Genomic DNA, 22807 nt, shown 5'->3' on the forward strand with positions numbered 1-22807 from the left:
AGAGGCCAGTGAAACACAACACTGGCAATGGGCTCCATTACAAATACAGGCACCCCATTCCCAAGAGGAGCTGAACAGTGCCAAGGAGTTCCCACGGGCTTTACAGGAGAGACCTGATGACAGAATGTACATGAATGCTGTGGATCTTTTGTATATGCAGAGGGCTGAATATCTCAAGGCTGAGTGGGAACAGTACTGAACGCTGCTAAGTCTACATTGTTTTGACAGTAGCCTATGCATTTCTTAACCCCATGCACAAACTACCCTCCTAGCAATCTTCTCTTCGATAGTGCCAAGGTTTCATGAACGTTTGAAAGCATTTCATGTCAAAGCAGCTGAATTCACAGAAATTCAAGCCAAAAAAAACACCTCATCATATAGTCATTTGTCTTGTGAAACCAGTTACATAAGGGCGCCTACGTGGTCTCTCCTCTTGCTCATATGTTCTGGATAGAAGCTGCTGCTAAAATGCTCAATCTTACAGAAAGTTTTTGAGGGCAGTGTTACAAAAGCCATCCAGATAAATGCTGTTTTAGTAGAGATGAACCACCAGGGAGCGAGAGTTGTTCAAATTGGACAGAAAAGATCACCAAATTTTATTTTGGCTGGGGTATAGAATGGGGTTTAGACTTAACGGCAATTTTGCAAGTACCATTAAACCCTCAAGTATACGTTGTGGTAGCTGTTGTACCGTATAAGAGGGTTACAGCAACAAAACATACATATAAAATGAGTGTACCCTGATTATGAAGAAGCCAGTGGCCAAGGGGTGAATGCTGGCAGTCCTCACAACCCCTTCTCTTTGTCGGATGGTCTGGATAACCACAGCTGAATGGATGAAAGCGTGAGCAGAAACTGTCTCATTTAAATACCCCAAACCTGCCCTAGGGGGTTTTTGCCCCCAGACTGATGGAGTGGCTGGCCTGGGAATTACAGGAGCGCTTTAGAAAAAAAAAAAAAAAAAAAAAGAGGCGCCCACTAGAAATGAGTAATAAAGCAGCCCAAAATGTGTGCAGGGCTGGGCGCCCCAGGGAGCAGCCTCTAGGGAATAGGCACAGAAGGATGCAAGATGCTCCTAAGTGTCTGTTACCATTTTGTGAGTATCTAGCATTGTGATGGATCTCCCCTATTGCTGGTATTGATCCTGAATGCATAGGTCACAGATTGCCCGTTATTTATGTGCTGTTAATAAATCAATAAGCCATTTGATCTTGATCTGATTTAAACCACCTGAACTGAGGAGATTTTCCCCATACCAGCCATATATTGCAGTGGGGTGTTCTGGGCTCTGGTAACTGCTGCTCCTGTCCACAAAAGATTTTCTTTCCCATACCCTCTCCACCTTCCCATGCCCTGAATTTCTGCATTTGCTAAAATGTCAGAAAATTCATTTCTCGACTCTAGTTGAGCCACCATTTTATTTTATTTTTTTTTCTCCACTGTTTTGTGAGTGAATTAAATACAGTAATAGCCAAAGAGCCTGCTTACACATATAATGTATTATATTGCCAGACCCTACAAAAAGGGAACAAGACCTGGCAACATCCTGAGTACTGGAACGTGGAAAATAAACAAACAAAAAAAATCCACTGATGAAAGCCCAGGAGTGGAGATTTCTCCATGGCACTGTACCCTTCTCTTAGTATGTTTAAATTCAATTAGCACACTGAGACATGTTCCAGAGCCTTTAGTTCAGCTGTGACTTCTAAGGTGAATAAAACAGAGCAAAATCCTTTTCTAGGGGAATTTATTTTTAAGTCTCAGGGTCTCTACTATGTTTGAGAGATCAGTGAGAGGGTGCAGAAAGTCACTGCAGTTTTGCTTGCCTGTGATCTCTTGCTGCCTGAAGAACAATGCATGCCTTTTTTCAAGCAAGATGGCTTGTCTGTTTGCTAAGCCATTTCTTTGAACTGCTTTCCATTAAAAATAAAAGTACATTTTACTGTATCAGATATACTGGAAGATTTGTATTAAGGCACAAAATAGTCCTTCCCCATGCTCTTATGATAAAATTGTGTACAATGAGTGAAATTGGTCCCTGCACACAGCAACAGTGCAAGGCTTACTGCATCACTCACATCCTAGTTACACTTTCAGGGCAGTGCATTGGCATTAGGAAGGCCAATTTGCCCACAGACGCACTGCACACAGTATGATCCACTTGTCCTAGGTGGTGAGCTTTATCTAAGGTTTCTAAGCTTGCCTTGTCCTGTCAGCCAAAATAGTCACAAACAAGTTACTTGTTGAGATTTTTGTGGGATTTTATATATCTGAAGAAATACCTGTGTAATGTGCTACAGAATGTGAAAGAGACATGTTTCTTTTTTTTGTCATCAATTTTCTGCATTTCTGGCATTTTCAGAATCCGTATTTCTGGACAACCATATCACATTATTTCAGATATGTGTTCAAAGGAAGGGGGATTTTTATGCAGTTTATGCAGGCTCTGATGTTAAGTGGTGTTGCTTCTGCAGGAAGAAAAAAACAAACCAACCTCTACGTCTATACTGAGCAGTAATAGAAGTAGCTGATGTCTTCAGAGGTGAGAAAAGCTGATAATTCAAAGCTCAAAAAGAGAAGAAAAAAATCCCCACAAATTTAATTATTTACCATGAGTAGCGTATTGTGCAAGTCCCCCCACATTACAGCACTGTGGCTGAGTGATGCTAAACCCTCTATTTACCCCGTGATGATGGGCTCTGCTGAAAACTGACCAACAGTCTTCAAGAGGTACAGTGAGACATGGATTTGTTCTCCTTTCAGTTGCTAAAGACTAGCTTGCAGCAATAAAGAAGCCATTGAAAGAAGACTAAAAGGTCAGAAGAGCTGATGCTATGTGTTCTTCTGCCTTTGCTGCCCAGTGAGGGAACGTGAGACGAATCAGCTGCAGTGAATGAGTATGAGTTTCTGTAGCCACAGTCTCTTGACACAGCATGGTTGGTGGCAGAGAAGTCCTGGCCAAGCCAACCTGCTACGCAAACACAGTGTGTGAGGCCCTTGGCCGGGCCAGCACAGTACATTTTAGTACTTTGTAATCCAGGATCAGGGGGCTGATCTGTCTTTGAAAATGGGGATTTGTGGATTTGGGTCTTTATATGCACATAGCTAGTTAAGGGGTATCTTGCAAGTGAGAGGAGCCTGCTTATTCTGGAAGAGTTACAGTGGAATATATCCCTTCTCAAGTGTCCTCTTGTATTAATCCTGAGGCAGCATCCTGTTCCCCAATCCTGAATGCCATTTTTGTACATATTTCATTGTTCACAGAATCACAGAATTTCTAGGTTGGAAGAGACCTCAAGATCATCGAGTCCAACCTCTACCTAACGCTAACAATCCCCACTAAACCATATCCCTAAGCTCTACGTCTAAACGTCTTTTAAAGACTTCCAGGGATGGTGACTCCACCACTTCCCTGGGCAGCCTGTTCCAATGCCTAACAACCCTTTCAGTAAAGAAGTTCTTCCTAACATCTAACCTAAAACTCCGCTGGCGCAACTTTAGCCCATTCCCCCTCGTCCTGTCACCAGGCACGTGGGAGAAGAGGCCAACCCCCACCTCGCTACAGCCTCCTTTGAGGTATCTGTAGAGAGTGATAAGGTCGCCCCTGAGCCTCCTTTTCTCCAGGCTGAACAAGCCCAGCTCCCTCAGCTGCTCCTCGTAAGACTTGTTCTCCAGACCCCTCACTAGCTTCGTTGCCCTTCTCTGGACCTGCTCAAGCACATTACATTTACGTGGTTGCACAATGCAGCATGAGCTGATAGGGTCTGCATTTTCAATTAATTTTCTTAGAGTAAAAATCGTGTTTGTCTATTTTTGAATGCATACACCAACACAATGGAAATAAAGCCAAAATCTGAGTCAAAATTGTCATTAGTTGGGACAGCCTGACTGCTAAAACAAGGCTGCAGCTTTTGCATATAGCTTTCTGGTCATTTATGCTTTGTCCCAAAGCAGACATATGACCCATGAGCTACGATTACAAGCTATATCACACACGCGTTTAATTCCCATGATGAAATACATGCTATTCTTCATTTCATTGCAAAAATAGTAAGCTTTATTTTATTCTACTGTTGTTTTTTATATCAGAAGAGTCTGCAGGAAAGTGTTTTATGTTTTCTGACTGCAGTAAAATCAAGTCAAATACCTGATTCCAGTATGAACTTCTTACTGTACAGTAGGAATTAAGTAGAAAGCTGATTGTAGCAGATTTATCTGTCAGAACTAGATCTTTAAAGACATACCTCACAGTGTGATTCATTTTCTATTAAATTAGTTATTTGTCCTCCATGCTATAATCTTTTCAGGGAGATATCTAATATAGTTTGAATGCAAATTCAGCCCTAGGGAAATAAAACACATAGAAGAACCAATGTAGTCATATTCCATTTCCATTAATTCTTTCATTTGTTAACCTCAAATTTGTTTCAGTCTGTATCAGATACCAATGCTGTCATTCTTGCACTTTATTATGCCTTTCAATATGTTTCTTTCCTAGAACTGAATTATGTTTCTTGCTGGAAAATAACACAAATTCAGAGTGGGTTTGGAAAAAATCTTTTGTAGTAACTACCTCTATTTATATTTTTTACCATGGTGCACAGCTCACATTCATGCATTCTGGAGAATGAAGCAGGAATTGAGACCATCATCCCTGATTTATAGGTTAAGTCTAAGTGGTTTCCAGGCAATGTCCTAAAGTTATGAGGCCTGCTGTTCATACTATACCACAAAGCAAAGGGATTCTAAGGAAGGAACCTGAAGAAAACTACTGCTCCTTTACATGTTATTATACTTGTTTAAAGCTCCAAATCTACACATTTCTTTAATATCTCCAGGGATGGTGACTCAACCACTTCCCTGGGCAGCCTCTTCCAGTGCTGTGCAGCCCTTTCAGTAAAGAAATTTCTCCTAATATCCAACCTGAACCTCCCTTGGTGCAACTTGAGGCCATTTCTCCTTTTTTTATTGCTTGGATTCTTGGAAATGATACTGCACTGTAAAAGCACATCTGATTGAGCCATCCTGGTGCAAAAAGGCTGAGGAAAGAGAAATATTGCCTCAATGATTGCTCTTGCTGCCCTCCATCACTCTTAAGCAGACAAATTTGGGCCATACACATTAGATTATTTTTCCTCTCTGATTTCAGTATGCTTGGCTGGAAAGCTGTACTTTCCTAGAGAAAAGACATTCTTATACAAATATGTTCCTATATATGCATCTCAGGGAAAAGGCATTCTGGAGGGTTAAATTAAGATTTGTGATCTTAGGACCATATAGCACAGGAAGAGGCTTACCAGAGGAGGTTTTGATCTTTCAGGAAATTTGTTCTGTTACTGTTGTAGGTGTTGCAGAACAGACTGCCTGCACTGAAAAACAGCAAGAGCACTGAAAAATTATGATGTCAGTTTGTTGAAAATCTGGCTCCTAACCTGCAGAATGCAGTGAGGCCCTACAAGTGAATGCACAATGCTGCAAAAGTGAGTTAAAAATCTAATCCCACCCCTATTACAATCAAAGGGTTTCTACTTTAATAGTGATCTGGAGAAGACTTGTAATTAAAACTTGGAGCTCTCTAGTTGAAACCGGCATTTGTATCTTGATAACTGCATATCAGATATTCTTTAATCAGCCCTTTCCCTTCCCTTCCCTTCCCTTCCCTTCCCTTCCCTTCCCTTCCCTTCCCTTCCCTTCCCTTCCCTTCCCTTCCCTTCCCTTCCCTTCCCTTCCCTTCCCTTCCCTTCCCTTCCCTTCCCTTCCCTTCCCTTCCCTTCCCTTCCCTTCCCTTCCCTTCCCTTCCCTTCCCTTCCCTTCCCTTCCCTTCCCTTCCCTTCCCTTCCCTTCCCACCATGAAGCACAGTAATCATTTTCAGACCACGGTTGATCTTTACAAAGCTTGCACCCACATGCTTTGTGTGTATAAAATACTGTCTGCCTGTTGGTGCCCACTTCATAGACACTCCAGTACCACATGAAAAATGTGTTCTCAGTAATAGAGAAATGAACGAATGAACAACTGAAATGTCAAAAAGCCTTGAGAGAGAGAAATTGCGTCCTCTTTGCACTCTTCAAAGCACTTCCAGGCACCATATTACAAAGGCAAGCAAGGGGAACTGCTTGTAAAAGAAACTCCCTTTGCAAAGCTTGTTCCGGGAAGCCCTGATCAACCCAAGTGCTCTCGTTGGATAATGCTGGCCTTTGAAGGAGTCGTAGCTGAGTACCCATACCACTGTGACCTACAGCCATTAACACAAGAGATAACTGGAAGAATTAGTCTCATGTTACTAGCAAATTGTTCTCACATTACTCTGCTAGATGCCCAGCTGTGATTTTATAATGTGCAATTATACCATGTTAAGTGAAGTTGTTATTTCCAGGAAAAGGCAGCATCAAGGGAGTGTCTATACTCTGGGAGCATGAACTTTACTTTGACTGTAAATGTGCCAGCCCTCAAGTCCGTCCTCTAACAACAAAACCTGCTGGGCAGACAAGGGAGTTGAATGTGAAAAAGCCATGCCTTGCAGATAAGGTAGTTGATATTCCCAGGATGCAAACGGCCTGCTTGTTGCTGGGTGGAAGTCTGCCTCAGCCTGAGTAAGGGATGCATCCTTACACCCAGCCCATGGCTCACCGGGCCTCCAGGAAATGCCACAGTGCCATCCAAAGAGGCATTGCTAGCAAGTCCTCTGTGCTCAATCCTTTCCACGCCTCTGCTTAAACATGTGCACTTAAATCAGCTCTGCTGTGGGCCTCACTTCTCAGATGCAGGCATAAAAAGTTCAAAACATCAATTGAGAAATGGAAGTGTCTCTTTCATGCGGCACCAACAGATTGCCATGCTGTAGTGAGGACTTCCACTGTCCTTCTTCCAGGGTTCTTGACTTCATCACAGGCTTAAACTTGCACAGTTGGGCCTTATTGGGCCTCATCAGCCCAAATTTGCACTAAACATGATGCCAGGAGAAAAAACTCTTTTTCATCAGGTCTGAACTGAAGGCAGGACCACTTTTTTTTTCAGATTTCACAATTTTTCAGCAAGGGTCAGTCCCTGTATGACATTTTTGTCCTTCCTGCTGTGAGTTCATCCTGGGTCTGTTGGCATTGTCTCCTTGTGGTCTCAGCCTGGGAAGTATGATACGATCAATAGTCTTTCATCCATGTGTGCAAACTTAGCAGGTACATTGCAGTGCACAAATTAGGAGTTAATTCAGTATTCCTCTATCTTCTTTAAATGCATTAATCTACAATCTGATGAAAATGCAAATGACCACCAGTTCAGCCTGACAAACCACTAGCAGCACTAAGAAGAGGGTGTATTATTTGACCTGCTCTGATATTAATTTCTTTCTTTATTATTGTTATTTTATTTATTTGTTTATTTATTCGTCTTTGTGTGCCTACTAACAAATTGTTAGCCAATTATGTTATATTTCCTTATATCATCCTATTTCATATAATGAAGAACAGGCAGCTGAATGAAACCCTGTCAGTGAAGGCCTGCATTATGCAGACTATTTCCACGTCAAAAAATTCTTTTCCTTGCCCACTGTTTAATGTTGCACTGTACTAGCAGTAATCACTACTTACTGTGGCAGTTTTCCATTAATTTGTACAAAGTCGATGACATAATAATTGAACAGTATTAATCCCCTTATATATTACATATAATTGTTGCAGGCAGGCTTCCTTGCTTTTTGTTTCCTGTATTTCAATATGTGCTATACCATTGTGTAATTAAATACATGCAGCAGACAACTCTCTTTGAGACTCTTGAGCCCTGTTTACTTAATTTTAAAATGTTTTATGATAGAATAAAAATTTACAATACTCCAGCCTACAAAAATGTAATCTGCTGTGAAATATCTCTCTAATTGAATTTGGTGCTCCCAATGACTTTCAGGGTATTGCATGCCACTGTAGGCATGATCACTAGAATAAAACTGATGATAATATGCATCCAGAATGAATGTGAAAGAGGTATCAGCCTTTATGCCACTTCTTTTAGTGGCTACCCACCTGATGTATATTTCTGGACATGTTTTATTACTAACACATTCCAGTCAATCATCATTTGATACTGCTGTCCTGCATATCACCAATAAAATAATACAGATAATCTTTTCTTTTCCTCTGGCTTCTCCTCAGATATGTTTGGGGGTGTGAATTTGCATTCAGGATTGACACAATGCACAAATAAGATAAAAATAAAATGTCTCCTACTCATCATGTAAAGTCATATTTAATTTAAAGGAGTTTGGAGCAGAGAGGAGTTTACTTGATGCTTGGTGAGTTCATGAATACTGACAGCTTACAGCTGTGGTACCTTCCTTTGAAATTACCTTTTGCCTCCTAGTATTGGGATGAACAAGATCTATGAGGCATTGCACCCACACTGAAAGAGAAAAGGCTATGAGGAGACTAATTCTGAGAGTGTTTGATGTTTGGTGATTGTTTTCCCAATGACCTAAAATGGTCTGATTCCTTGCTGATTTCTTGAGTAAAGAATAATAATATATATATATAGTTTTTATTTCTTTTTGTTTGCTTGTTTGTTTTTCATTTGAGAACTCAAAAAAAATCATCATAGGACTGGTTTGTGCTACTTAGACATGGCCCTGCTTTCAAGGCTATAGCACAGGCATCACTGGGAAGAAGTCCATCTGGAATGGGGAACACTTGGCTTAATGCAGCAACAATTTGCTTTAGTGGCACAGAAACAAACTAACCCTATCTCAGCTGGCCAGCCCTGTAGATCCCTCCACCACATCTTAAAATCAGCTGTAGTCTCCTTGTAAGTTTAGCAGCTTAAGTAAGAAGCCTCCTTCTTCCCATCAAAAGCACAGCAGAGCCAGGACTCTCCCTCGTCTCAGTCCCTTTTCTCCCTCTCTGAGGACCTCAGTGCAACTTGAGGAATCAGAAAGGGCAGCAATGCATCCTAAGTCCAGCCAGAAGATTATGGCAGTTCCATTTTCTCCTCTGCACTTCAAAGAATTTGTACTAAACGGCTCCACCTTGCTTGGCCTGATTCAGCAAGGCAAACTGTGATCTTTGTTACTGCCATTCCTCCTCAGAAGAAACATCCTGAGCATATGCTCAATGCTATACTTAAGTCTAGTGAAACAAGTTATAATTTACTCATTCACAAGTAATTCTCCAGCAAGAGATTAAGTTCAATACCTTACTTTAATAATTCTATTCTGGATTTGCCTTTAAACAAATCAACTTCTACATCTTCATTCTACCCCTCAAATATCTCTTCATCCCATGGGTGAGCTCACATATTTTCCATACACAGTATTTTCCAAACTCTTGCAGACTGAGAGAGTGAGTGGCTGAGGAAGGGATCGCTGCATGGATGCCATATCCTGAAACAATTCTGCTGCAGCAGCTGCTGGGCACAATATGAGATTATGTGGACTCTTGGACAGACCTCAGGTTTTTATATTACTAGCAAAAGCCCAAATAGATTTCAAGAAGGCTTTGCCACCTTTCGATTATTTCCTTACTTTGCTGCCTTAGGGCATGAGAGGTCTCTGTGTGTGGTTTCCTTTAAGTATTTCTGTAGGCTTTCTAGGTTAAGGTGCGTCAGGATGCTTTTAGGGATGTGGCTTGGAAAGAATGGGTGTTGGTAAGGAAATTAAGTGTTAAGGAATGTTTTGAAAGCTGCAGTGTTTCTGATTGAAAGCAATAAAGAGGGTTTCCAATGAACTTTTAAATAGTTAAAGTGCAAAGCTAGAGTTCTAGCTATACCATTGGAAAATGTGGCTTGAGGTAAACAGAAAAAGCACTTTCAGACCCTCCTCAATCCAAAGAGAAATGCCAGTGTTTGTTGTTTCCTCTTGCACTGCTGCAAAGTCAGACCATTTTGGTTGTTTTTGAATAAGTAGCAAGTGCTGCCGAAAAGGAGACAAAAAAGTGTTCTCCATAATCATAGGTGACAAAACAAAATTAAATGGCATCAAGGGAGATTCAGAAGAAGGAAAAAAAAATGTTTTCCAGAGGTAAATGGAAAAAATAGGGAAAAGCAGATTAAATTGTCTAGGGAGGTTGGAGAATTTCTATCCATAGAGGTATTTAAGCGAAACAGCATCAGGTCTGTCAAGAATTATGTTTTGTCATTCTTTTTGTTTTTTTTTTTTTTTTTTTTTTTTTTTTCATAGGTTGGATATTAGGAGAAATGTCTTCCCTGAAAGGGTTGTGCAGCATTGGAATAGGCTGCTGAGGGAAGTGGTTGAGTCACCATCCCTGTAGGTCTACAAGAAACATGTAGATTTGGAACTTAGTAGCATGGTTTAGTGGTGGACTTGAGTGCTAGGTTATAGGTTGGACTAGATGGTCTTAGAGGTCTTTTCCAACCTGAATGATTCTGTGATTCTATATGATTTGTTGCTCTTGCCATGTAGAAGGGAAGTTCATGGGGACATCTCTACAATTTCCTGGGACACTGTGAATATGACTTAGGTGCTAAAATCTGCTCTCTGTTTATCTAAATTAGAACAAATATAAGCTAAAAGCTTTTACACAAATCACTAAATTTTGTGCATTTACTGCAGTGTTGGTCAGCAACTCTTTAGGCTATTGTGTTTGTAGTACTGGTAAGGTGGCATTTTTCTTCACAAACCATGTTTGGTTGGTTGGTTAAGGAGAAGAAGCTGCTTTAAACCTACTCAGAGGTAAACAAGTATAATACTATTTTCTATTTATGTATAATGCATCTTCAAATATGAGTCCTGCAATGAAAAAATTTCTGATATAATGAATGCCATAAAACTCTCAATCTAAAAGTAATAACTTTTTGCACCGTTTGATTGTTTTGGATAAATGCAACAACAACAACAAAAAAAAATAATCCTGTAATGAAGGGATTTATTTTTTTTTCAACATGCTAACTGGTAAATTCCTGCATCAAATGACTGAGAATTAAACTAGGGGCCTGATAGCTCTGTAAATTATTTGTGATTCAGGGAAGCATGAAATTTAGTCATGCACCATGCTTGGTCACCAACATATTGCTGTGCTGACATTTGAACGTAACTGAACTTCTTTTCTTTCTCCATTGCATATTAGAAGTTTGGAAATAAAAATACAGAAATACTCCGAGGCTGGTCTGGTAACAGAGCAGTGTCACCACTCCTACTGGTGCTGCCTCTCTGCACTAGCCTGTTACAGTGCTCCAGGACCAAAACCCTGTCCTCCCAAAGTACCCACACTTTGGCAAAACTTTGGGCTGCCCAAAAGATGCCCCAGTTGTTATGGTACGATGGAGACTTCGGAACCAGCTCTGAGGTGTTCTTCAGACTATTAATCTCCAGAAATCATGTGGTGTCCTTCAGACTATTAATCTCCAGAAATCATGTGGAAGATCTGCATTACAGATTGTTCACCAAGGATTTTAATTCACATCACTTAGTCGTGGAAACGATACATTGTCTGGGTGAATGTTGATGGGGCTTTGTCAGGAGATGTTGCCAAGCCTCATGCGATAAGGTACTCAAAGTGGATGCAATCTGGCATTTTTGACATCCCAGAACCCGCAACAGGGATGCACCCTAGGACGTCCTTTTACTGGAATGGCCTTCAGGAGCAACTAAAAAAGAAGTGGCAACAGTGTGACAACTGAAACCCTCTCCTACAGGCTCTCTCTCCAAACAAAAACAAACACTTCTGATTGTATATATTAAACAGCAAAACAGTTTTGTTGTGGTGGGGTCTGCTTTAACCACCTTCCTCAGAGCCCCATTCGATGTCTGTGTAGCAAGTGATTCCATCAGCATAAATACAGTTTGCAGCAGCACAGAAGCTGAATAACAGTGACAGCTGTGTTGGCCTCCCATCATGGATCACAGTCACACCCTGATGGGGACTGTGAGAGTGCACAGCATGACCACATCACCTGATGGAAGACAATGTGGTAAACATCCAAAATCCCTTCACCCTGTCCTGATAAATTTACTGATTCTTCTACAGCTTCATCTCTAAGTTTTACAGCACTCATCCATTGTTGTGAACAGTAAAATCCCTATAAGGACTTTTGAATTTTCACTGCTTGCTTACATTTTTGATAGCAAAACCAAGGGATGATGTATGCCCATAGCATACAAAAACAGCAGAAATAATCATAGATACAGTAAACCTGGTACTCAGGAAATTAATGCAAGGCCAAGATTGCTATTTTGTATAGATAGTTAGGTGCTCAGTTCACATGGCCATTTTTGTCTTTTAGAAATCAGCTTTATTTAAAGACAAGAGTGCATGGTGATGGCAGCAGGAGCCACGTCTTCCAAAGAAGCACCTCCACAGAGCACCTTGGGAGAGGGTCATGATGTCTCTTAAACATGGCATGCCGAGTGCCAGTCGTCGTGACCCATTCATTCACTGCTCTTTCTCTTTCCTACTTTTTCTTGTGTCTAACGAGTGAGGTCATTATGCAGTAAGCATTCTGATAGCAGTCCTTTTCCTATTAAAGTGGGAGAAAAAAAAAAAAAAAAGAGCAACCCTGAAAGATTAGACATTTTAATTGAATATGTAAATTTTGATCATTTAAAACAAACAGACAAAAAACACCAAAAAGCAACAAACCCATGGAATATTTCTGGCATGTCATAATTAGCATTCCAGAATATCAACAAGTAGATGTAAAATAGCATACAAAAAGATTAACATGTTATAACTATGCATTCAAAAGGTACTTAAAATGCAGAAATATTTATTTTATATATAATAATATATATTTATTTTATATATAATTGAAAAAGTTTCTGTTATAAAGATGTCTCTTCTTTGAGCCTGTTTTCATTTTTGATATACCAGGGAATAAGTGAAGCTCTTTATTAAAAAATCCCAAACCAATACAAAAAAATAAAATACCTTCTCCCATCTCTCTTTCTTCCCATATCAACTTTTCATGGCTCACAGGATACAATGATCTTGTTTGAGATGGATTTTGGAGAACTTAGAGATAGAGCTATTATTGGCAATAGAAGAAAGAAAAAAAAAAAAAAAAGCTGAATTATTTGCTAGAGTAGGTGAAAATCATCAGTTTTAAAAACTGATCACAGAATTACATGCATCGTTGGGGAACATCCTGAAGTGTCACATTTTGAATTTTAGAAATAAAATTTTAACGCATCAAGTTCTTAATGCATGAACATTCTTTTAGCAGGATTTGTTCGGGCATTTTCATGTGTCTTGCTAAGCATTCACCTCTTAATTTCTCTTGAATCACACTCATTGTCAATTTTTATTTTTATTTTTTAAAGTCTAATTCAGTTTTCACACTAAATGGGATGCTTTTAGAGATAAGTAGTCTAATGTATTCTATAAAATGTTTCTTTCAAGAGACTTTTTGCTGCAAAAAAAAATATTCTCCAGCAAGATTTGAAAGGTGACTCAAAAACAGATGGCATTAGGTGCTACAGTCAATTCAAAACTTCATTGCAGGCTTCAGCAATGAAGTGGTTACAGGAGCATATTTGGGAGCAGCATAAAAGAAAATTTACATTCCTTGAAACTCAAGCATCATTTTGTGTTTATGTGTGTGGGATTGGTTACAATGACCGTGTCTTCTACACTACAAGAGATCTTCATCAGGGCTGAAAGTGATATTTCATATATTTGATGTTCACCCTTCTGACAGATACAATATCACCCCCAAAAACCCGCAATTCAAATCACAGCTCAAATGTTTAAAACTTGCCACAGCTTGCCCGTAATCACGCAGTGCAAAGCCTGTTAATATTAGAAAGGCACACACTTAAGGTGGTCTTTTGGTTTATGAGTGAGATATTACAGACACAGCCATTGGAAAAGAAAAGAACAGTGCTGTATGTCATTATTAAGGTTTGAACAGGAAAATAAAATAAAGTTGTTCAAACTTTGAAAACTCCAGGTAGCCAGAGATCTATTACAACTCTAGCAGAATTTTGCTAGGAAAAATCCCTCAGAGGATACCATCAGCCATAATTAAAACTAGCTGCAATAACTTCAGCAACCTGGCTTGACAAATAACTGTGAAGATCTATGTGAGTTTGTACTTGGCAGCTACTCAGATGTTCTGCATTTTTGTCCTGTTTGCTAATGGTGTGGTGCACCCTATAGGAGACTGCATTTGAAAGACATTTCAGTAATGACTAAAGTGGATGTCTTATGACAGTTTCCACCAAAGCCTGAATAATTTAACTTTTATGCATACGCCAAACCAGTGCTGTTACTTTTCGTGCTTAATGTGGAAATGCGTCATTTCACATTCTTGGGTAACACAGAAAAGAAATCTTGAAAAGAGAAAGCAGAGGCAGCATCCTCCAACCCTGAAGTATCAAAATAATATGGACAAAGTTAAATAAAGTTACCTAAATTAAATTATTGTCAGGTATTCTGAGTACAGCTATCTTTACTGGCACTAATAATTAATTCTGTGGCTCGATAGCAGCCACAAAGACAGGGATTCAAAGACATGATGGCTCCAAAGTCCTTTTCTGTGTCAATAATATGATTAAAAAACAAACAAACAACAACAACAACAAAACACTTTTTTCTACTAGCACTGTTTCTCTTTTATCTCTCCAGCCATTATGACCCCCAAAACTCTGCTATTATTTTTCAGAGATTTGTTCCCACAAGTTTCTTTAGCATAAAAATTTTGGAAGAAATAAAATTTGGCCCAAGCCAACCCTTTGCAGGTGAAGAACATACAGGTCTTATATATGTTAATAATGGAAGACTTTGCAATGTTATATAAGATTTCATCAGTGTTACATTAAATGAAAATTATGAGTTTTCTGCCTCCCCAAAAAATCTAGAATAACACTTAAAATCTATATATATTTATGTGTGACTCCTGTGTGAATGACATAAGTATTTACATCTGTTTACATGTATATGCAGACATAACATTTACATATACCTTGCATATGCTTTAAGTGCTATTCCCACAATTATTTTATGCACATACACAAATAAGCATATAAGCAGATATTGCGATCACATACACATCACTAAACACATCTAAGGTCCTAGCCTTATCAAACAATCTTTTCAGGTTAAAATACAGTGAAACAAAATGACATGTGATGACAATGATATTGGAAGCTGTGATTACATAAGTATTAATGGAATTGAGCAAGGACCCTGGAAAGGGAGCCCCACAAATTGGATGCTGCCCATGTCATCATCCTTGCAACCTTGACCACAATTTGCTGCCAGTGAGAAAAACAACGAGGTTCAGAATCTCATTCTTTACCAAGGTACCAGAGTGGTTTTAATACAAATGAGCGCTATTATCTTTGAAGCATCATTAGGACACTTTCTGAAAAGGGGAAAACAGTAAGTGTTAGAAGAGCTCCCTAGTCAAATCCCCAACATAAGCAAGAAAAACAACAAAACCAACCAAAAGCCACCCTTCAGTCTAAAGGAAGCATTGTACAGTATTAATTGCACTCTTTGGGGGGAGTTCCCGAACAAAATACAGTAGTTACAGGAAAACAGTAATGTTCAGTCAACCTTACACTGACAGATCTAATTCCCTATTCATTTCCCCTAATAAAAAAAAGAAAAACAGAAACAAGACCAATGAGCTAAAAATAACTCCTTGCCACTCTATTTTCAGTGCTTCAGCTATTGATTCTTACATGCTCTAACATCTCCCTTTTGCCCTTGTGGATCCTGTGCTTATTACATGCCAGTCTACCAGAAATCAGTGAGGCAGAGCAATTCTTCATATTCCTTGGCCATGAAAGGCCCTCACATACTGTCCCATGAGTTCCCTATACCTTCTGTGTAGTCTGTTACAGACGGCCCACAAAGGAAAACTAGAGCCCCTTCTGTGGCTTCATTTTGCACCAACAATGCAAAATAAAGGGGAACAGAAGAGGAGTCGATGGTGAGAAGCTTGTGTTCACAGCAGTCCAAATTGTCAGCTGGCTGAAATATCTTAGCACCAATCAGGCAATCTCTTTATAGGAAAGCTTTAGAAAGAAAAAGTGAAAGACTCCAAGTGACAGCAGGAGGAAGGCATGGAAAATGCTTATGCAACAAGTCACAAAACAAAAATTGGCATATTAACCATATACAGCACAATGGAAAAGAAGACATAGTAGCATCTCCAGCTTAGCTTTTATGTTATATAGGAGAGAAGCAGCATGAAGCATTTCTGACAGAGGCTCACAGAGAGAAACGGTTTAGCACACTTGAAACCCAAGGGAGTTTTCCAATTAAGAATGACAAACATGGCCAGTGAGCTGAGCCCCAGCTCCTGCTGCCAGCCACACAACATAGTTGTTATGCAGGCCAGAAGGTTTTTAAAACCTTCCTAGTGATCTCCAGGAGCAGTAACATTTCCACCCTCTTGAAGATGATGCAGGCCTTGTTCTAGCAAGCTGATACAGCTTTGCTTGGTCTCAAAACCACCATGCAGGTCTGCAATCCAATTCCCCACCTGGCAAAACTCCATTCAGCTATGCCCAGCTCATGATTTCACTCTGCTCTGCTTTCACCCTATGTTTGGGCTATTGTTTTTCAATTTATGACTGTATTTTATTTTTTTTTTGGCTGTTTTCTCCCCAGCGTGGTCTCTGCTGACCATGATTGCTGGCTTCTACAACCCTGGAGTGCAACTGAAGGGAAGGCCAGTCATGTAATTCCATGTTCTTTTTACTCTTTCCCATAGTAAAACAGCTCAGCTCAAACAGGAAAAAAACTGGAAACCTCAATGCCACTGGTGAATTTCAGATGGTTATCTATACAGTGTGAAAATCCTGCTTCTGCATGGGGCCTTGATCAGAAAGGAGCTAATGATCATATATTATTAATCTGACCACAACTTTAAGTTCTATTTTTAGTGTAGGAGGCCATATTAATAGGTGTGATTTTCACATTAGCAGTATGAAAACCACAGCTTATTAGTAATATAAACAAATCAGAAAATGCACATCTTTCATAATTGCAAACTTTAATGGTAGTCAACAGGTATACAACAAGCCTTTAGATGTAGATTCAATAGCATCAATAAGGTGACACTACAGCTTATTGTACACAAAATGCATCTGTGAGTGCTGTTGGCCTAGGCTAGACTCCTACTCACATTGCTTTGAAAGTAACATTCTGAAACGGAAGCTCTTGAAAACAACCACCACCACCCACCTTAAAATGCATGTTTTAGTTCTGGCCTAAAAGATTTAGGGAGTTGCTTCTGATGGGGAAAAATAGTCTACAGAGAAAACAAAATGTCTTAAGTCTTCGATTTAGACAATCACCAAGGTTCAGGCATGAAAGTAAGTTTTATTATTTTGATCTTCACTTCAATTAGGGCAGAAATATCCTTCAGCTTGCATCTGAATTGCTAAATTTTGGTTTGATTTACCAGTCATCCCTAAATGCAGTCCAAATTGCCCTCTGGATTTTATAACTCTCACTGGACAAATAATTTAGAAGGCTACTGCTGATTGACTTCTAACACTCTCATATTCAAAGCACGTGCCTTGAATGTGTCCCAGGACAGAAATGGCATAGGACCTGACCTAAAGAAGCTCCAAAGGCATTCTTTATCAGGAATAAAAGGTTATTTCATCCAGCATTTCAGAGGTTGCACTGAGAGGCAATCTGTGTTTAGATTCCAGATCTAAAACCAAAATATGTAAGAATGTGCAATCCTGCTGTTTCAAAAGCTAATATAACTCAAACTACTATAAACTCATTACCTGTTACATATTTTATATGTAATAGGCAGTACGTATTTCTTATGTTACCAACTTTTCCCTTCTATAAGCAAAAAGTTTTCTTACTTTCAAAGGTTTTGTTTTCAAAGGGGTTAGTTGCCTTGCTGATGTTTTAAACTTTCTGTAAATGAGCCATTTGATAAAGTAACATTTGTACCGTTTGTTTCTACACTTGTTGGCAGACATACTCATCTCACAATCCTTGCAAGACACCTGCCTCCAGCATCAGATATGAACTGATTTCTGAAGGCTTTAGTATTTTACCAGGGCAGAAATTGCTCCGAATTGACCTTCTGTTCCTATTATAATTGTTATCACGGAGGCTTTTCTTCTTCTGCATTTGATTTATCATTTCTGACTGTCTTTGTTTGTGATACATAAACAAACACAGTATTTAAATGATTTATAGTCAACAAACTGTCTTTATTATTGTGATTCCAGTTGCACAAAGTTTTTATGCAAAATTATACCTGTTCTCTGGTTTACTTGTCTGAGAACACTGCAAATGTAGGTAAAATATTTCCAAAAACCATAGCAGATCTGTATTTTATTATCATAGCTTGTAGAGTTTGAGGGTGAGTATGTGGATTGTGTGATTAGCTGAGTAGGAAGAAAACACATTCCCACACGATTGAAAAGAGCTGAAACAAAGTGGGATACATTAAAAACCATCGTACAAAACTATTTGTATGCACAGCATGTGTTGGAGTGTACATATGCCCGTGTGTATATGGCTCTATAAATTCTTTTGTTTTCACTCATACTGTTCCTTGGGCTAATTATAATTTTCATTCTGAAACATGACTGCAGTAGTAGCTCAGCATTAATGAATGCTGTCAAAAGTCACCTAGATGCAAGAAATGAAGTCACTCTCTTGATCCCTTATAACATCAATTAGTACAAGCTCTACAGTAATATCTTATTAGGTGGCAGCATTTCCTACCGCCGGAGATACTAAGTGTGTCACATCCTTTATTAGACCTTAATTACAAATCATACTCTGCTTGCCTAAAGCCTTCACATAGTTGCCTCCTTCCTGCTACTTTTCTTTCTACCTGCTGTCCAGTCCTTTCCTGTCTCGAAGGCTGCTGCCTCCTGCATTCCTCCAGTGACGGCTGCGGCAGTGACACAGAATGTGATGCATGCAGGGCTTGTCGGTTCCTCCATACGTTTGGTTAGCTTGCACACTGCGCACACGCAGCCCAGGCAGCCCTGGGGCTGAGCGCGTCTGAAGGACAGATTTCATTACACGTTCCTTTCCTTCCATCCCATCCGTTTAGCACTTTATCTGTTTTTTGAAGAACATAACAATTTTTAGAAAGAATTTAATGATAGAATGAACTGTGTCAGACAGATGACTTCAAATTATAGTTATTAGAATTCCAGCCTAACAATCTGCACTTTAATAATTTATCACTGAAGAGCTCTTATTTTAAGCTCCTCTTAGAAATGCCTTTTCTCTGCTGTGTGTGTAACAGGGGAGAGGACTGGCAAGTTCAATGACTTTTTAACCCATGTTTTCCCCTCTTACCAAGGCACAGGAATATTTTTCTCTTTCTATCCAATGTATCGCAGCTGCAGAAATCTTCTTTATACTGCAGAATAAAGATGCTTGAAATAGCTGAATTACTCTAATTCAGATCATTCCATAAGAACTGCAGATATTGCCCACTACACATACATTTTCTACAAGACATTATATAAAACTACTTAATTTTATAGCAAAAAGTCAAAAGCTTTTGTCCTCAGGGGTTGCAAATTCATTGTGATGGTGTAAAGTCAATAGCTGTAACATACACCTGCCAATGACCTAACTTCATATTGGGCATCTTCTTGGCTGAGCAGGAAAACTGCATGTTTTTTAGCAAGACTCATGCCAGTGGAAACACTCAAGCAATGGAAAGCTGCGAGAGATCACGGGCAGCCAGCCTGTGTCTATCCTGGGCAAAGGCCTGGGATTTCACCCTGCGGATGCTGCTGTGGGACTGCTGCAACAGCAACTGCTACTCTCCCACAGCTTCAGGGCTAGGCATTTCTTCTGCTGTCTGGTGGTGGTCCTCTTAGTTTTCCAGCTATTTATGTGCTTATATGCCCACACTAATATGTAAGAAGTACATACATACATACATATACACACATATATGAATATATAATTCAGAGATAACTGTAGGGTCTCTCTCACACTTTTTTTTTTTTTTTTTTTTTTTTAATGTGTGTGCACTTTGTATTCTGATCTTGATATAAACTATTTGGTATCTACTCTGAAAGATGACTTGAAAACAACCCATAAGGTTTCACTAGCAGTTTCATGTGATAACCTTACACTTCTCCTTTGTTCCTCCCCACCTCCACCTACTTGAAAGAGCAATTTCCACAGGCACTTTCCCTTAGGCACATTTAGCTACTTGTCTTCCATCCTGGCCTCTAAGTGAGCATGATCAGTGGAAATGAATGGAGAGTAGGTAAATTAACACCAAGTCCTTAATAATTACATAGACTTCTGAGAGTGTTTGAAAATGAACCCTAGTTCATGAATATCACTTCTTAAATTCCTTTTTAGCCATTTGTCTTTCTCTTTCTTACTAAAATCTGTGTTCTTCCCCAGATTTTTTTTTGTTGTTGTTGTTTTTCTTTCCCCAAGATGTTCTCAAGAAGTACTTCTGCTTTTAAAAAGAACTGATGCAATACCCCTTCGGAAAATGACCAAGATACCAGGAGAGCTGAAAATTGCTGGGGGTGCTTGGAATGTGCTTGGCTGCAGTTTCTCTGCAGTTCTTGGTGCCTGGATGCTGAAGGAATAAGCACAGTGACTCTCTTCTGACTGCAGAAAGATAAATGGAGGTGTCTTTTCCTGTGCCTTGAGCATCAGGTACCCCAGGGAAGGCCATGTAACCCAGAAGCTAATGAAATGGAGGCCGAAATGCAAAATGGTTTGGCCAGCCTCTATTTTTCATAGCTTTTACAAATCTGCAAAACAGACACTAGTGTTTTTAAGTATGCACTTTCCATCATGCTCTCTTTGCTCTTTTAAGTTGTTTTCTTTTAAGATGCATCCTCCTCCTTTCCCAAAATGCATAATTAGTTTCTAAAAAAGGAAACAGAACCCCATTTGTTTATCAAAGGGGCTAGAACAAGCTCCCAAAGAGCCATTCTTGAATAAATAAATACAGATGCTAAGTGCAATTAGAAAAGGAAAAAGACTGAATATTTATCTTCTTACCTGAGAGACTGATCATTGCCCAACCTTTTATGCTTTCCTGCACAGCTCTGAAGACACACTTTTGTACAGAAGAACAATCGTATAGCTCCCTCACAGCCACTTTAATCTGCAATACCAGTAATATATGTCACGACGTTTCCATGCCTTGGAAAGCCTACAAGCAGGGTAAATTTAACTGTAAGAGTCTGCCATTTTCTTTCTCTTGAATTAGCAAAATGTATTCACATCCGATGAATTAGGTTAGTGACACAGAAGGGGGAAATGAGCAGGAGATCTCAAGGGAATTGGTGAGACACATGTTCCCAGCATCGCCAATTTCTACATGTTTTAGTCCTCTCCAGTAATATGAAAGATGTATTTTCTTTCTCCTTGGAATGCTTTATGTGCTAGGCAAATATTTGTTTTTAAATTCAATGCCATTCACAGTTTTCTTTTTTACTGGGATTCACCTCACCAAATGTGTCAGGGCATCTGTCCATAAAGCAGACAACAACTTGTGAACTCTTTATACTGCTCTCCGTTTGCAAAGAAATAGTGGTAGGGAGGATGGTCGTCTGATCCATCTCAAGATGAGAGGACTCATACTCCATAAATCCTGTATTTCCCTCTACCAACTTTAAAAATCAAAAAAACTGACTTAAGATATTCAAACTGGAGGTATTTTTACATCTAGAGTTACAGTTCAGTGTCATCAGCATAAACTTAGCATGTTTGCATTTGGTCAGATGAATATGATCCTTCAAGCCTACTTGTCTCCTGTGGAACCAGGATGCAACAAGTGGCAGGAAGCAGCATGTAGAGGACCTCACGTCTCTGAGACCCTGTTTATCTGCACCTTGCTTTAAAATGGTGTGCTCACATGGTAGAGTGTAGGGCCCAAGAAATTCCCCTATGGGTACTGACCACATCATAGGAGAAACCTATAATTAACAAATATTTTGTCTCACCATGTGATATGGGAATATCTGTGTCATTGTGTGCAAGAGAAAATAGTCTGTCTCTTGAGGATCACCAAGGGGCTTACAGGCTATGTACTGGGGAGTGGCATGACAGATTTATTCTGGGGGGTTAACTTCGGTCTGTGGGCTCTCCATCCCTTTGACAGAAATCATCTTCAGGGAATCTCTCTGAAAAAAAAATAATGCCCTAATCTAGAATGGTGCTTCTTCAGTTTCTTCAAATTAAAAAAAAAAAAAAAAAAAGGCAATTGCTAATTATTGTTTCAGTTAAAAAGAATCCTATGATTAGACAAAATATATATTCAAAAAAACCAGTGCAAACCATTGAGTTCTTTCCTTTTTCTTTCTTTCGTGTTTTGTCCCTGTTGTTAAAAGGTAGGCAGAAAAAGGGAAACAAAAATAAAATCTTTTGAACTATCCTTAAGAAATTTACCTGCTACCATTCTTTTTTAAGGCTTCTAAATAGCCATTTACTTTTAAAATTACTATAGTTATTTTAATTTATTTCACAGTATGACAGAGTTAGAGAAAAGCTGAGGTAGGAAGAGACCTCTGGAGATCATCTAAACCAACCTCCCTGCTCAAGCAGGGTCACTCAGAGCAGATTGCCGAGGACAATGTCCAGTAACATTTTGACAATTTCCAAGGCTGGAAAGTCTGCAAACCATCTGGACAACACATTCTGCTGCTTGATCACTCTCACTGTCTGATAACGCAAAAAAGTAAGAACTATAAAAAAAATGCATCTAAATGAAATTTCTTATATTTCAGCTTGTACCCACTGTGCCTCTTGTACATTCACTGTGTACCCCTGAGACGAGAAGAAAGCCTGGATCCATCTTCTTTACTGCCCCATCAGGTGCTTACATCTGCAGCTAAGATCCCCCCAAGCCTTCTCTTTTGCAAGCTACACAGCT

At 39.4% G+C, this 22807-nt stretch overlaps 1 long non-coding RNA gene across 2 annotated transcripts in view; it reads right to left on the reverse strand.

Annotated features, from left to right (window-relative positions):
* Window positions 1–18104: 18104 nt before the first annotated feature.
* The window catches only part of LOC311444531, a 232272-nt gene continuing 227569 nt past the window's right edge, over window positions 18105–22807 (reverse strand). For both annotated transcript variants that reach the window (XR_014697924.1, XR_014697925.1), the window contains exons 8-9: window positions 20932–21085; window positions 18105–18999 (exon numbers count right to left, since the gene is read on the reverse strand). This is a non-coding gene — a long non-coding RNA (uncharacterized lncRNA). The remainder of the gene's footprint in view (window positions 19000–20931; window positions 21086–22807) is intronic.

The sequence above is a fragment of the Aythya ferina genome (genome assembly GCF_964211825.1).
Source record: "Aythya ferina genome assembly, chromosome: 1".
NCBI classification, from domain to species: Eukaryota; Metazoa; Chordata; class Aves; order Anseriformes; family Anatidae; genus Aythya; species Aythya ferina.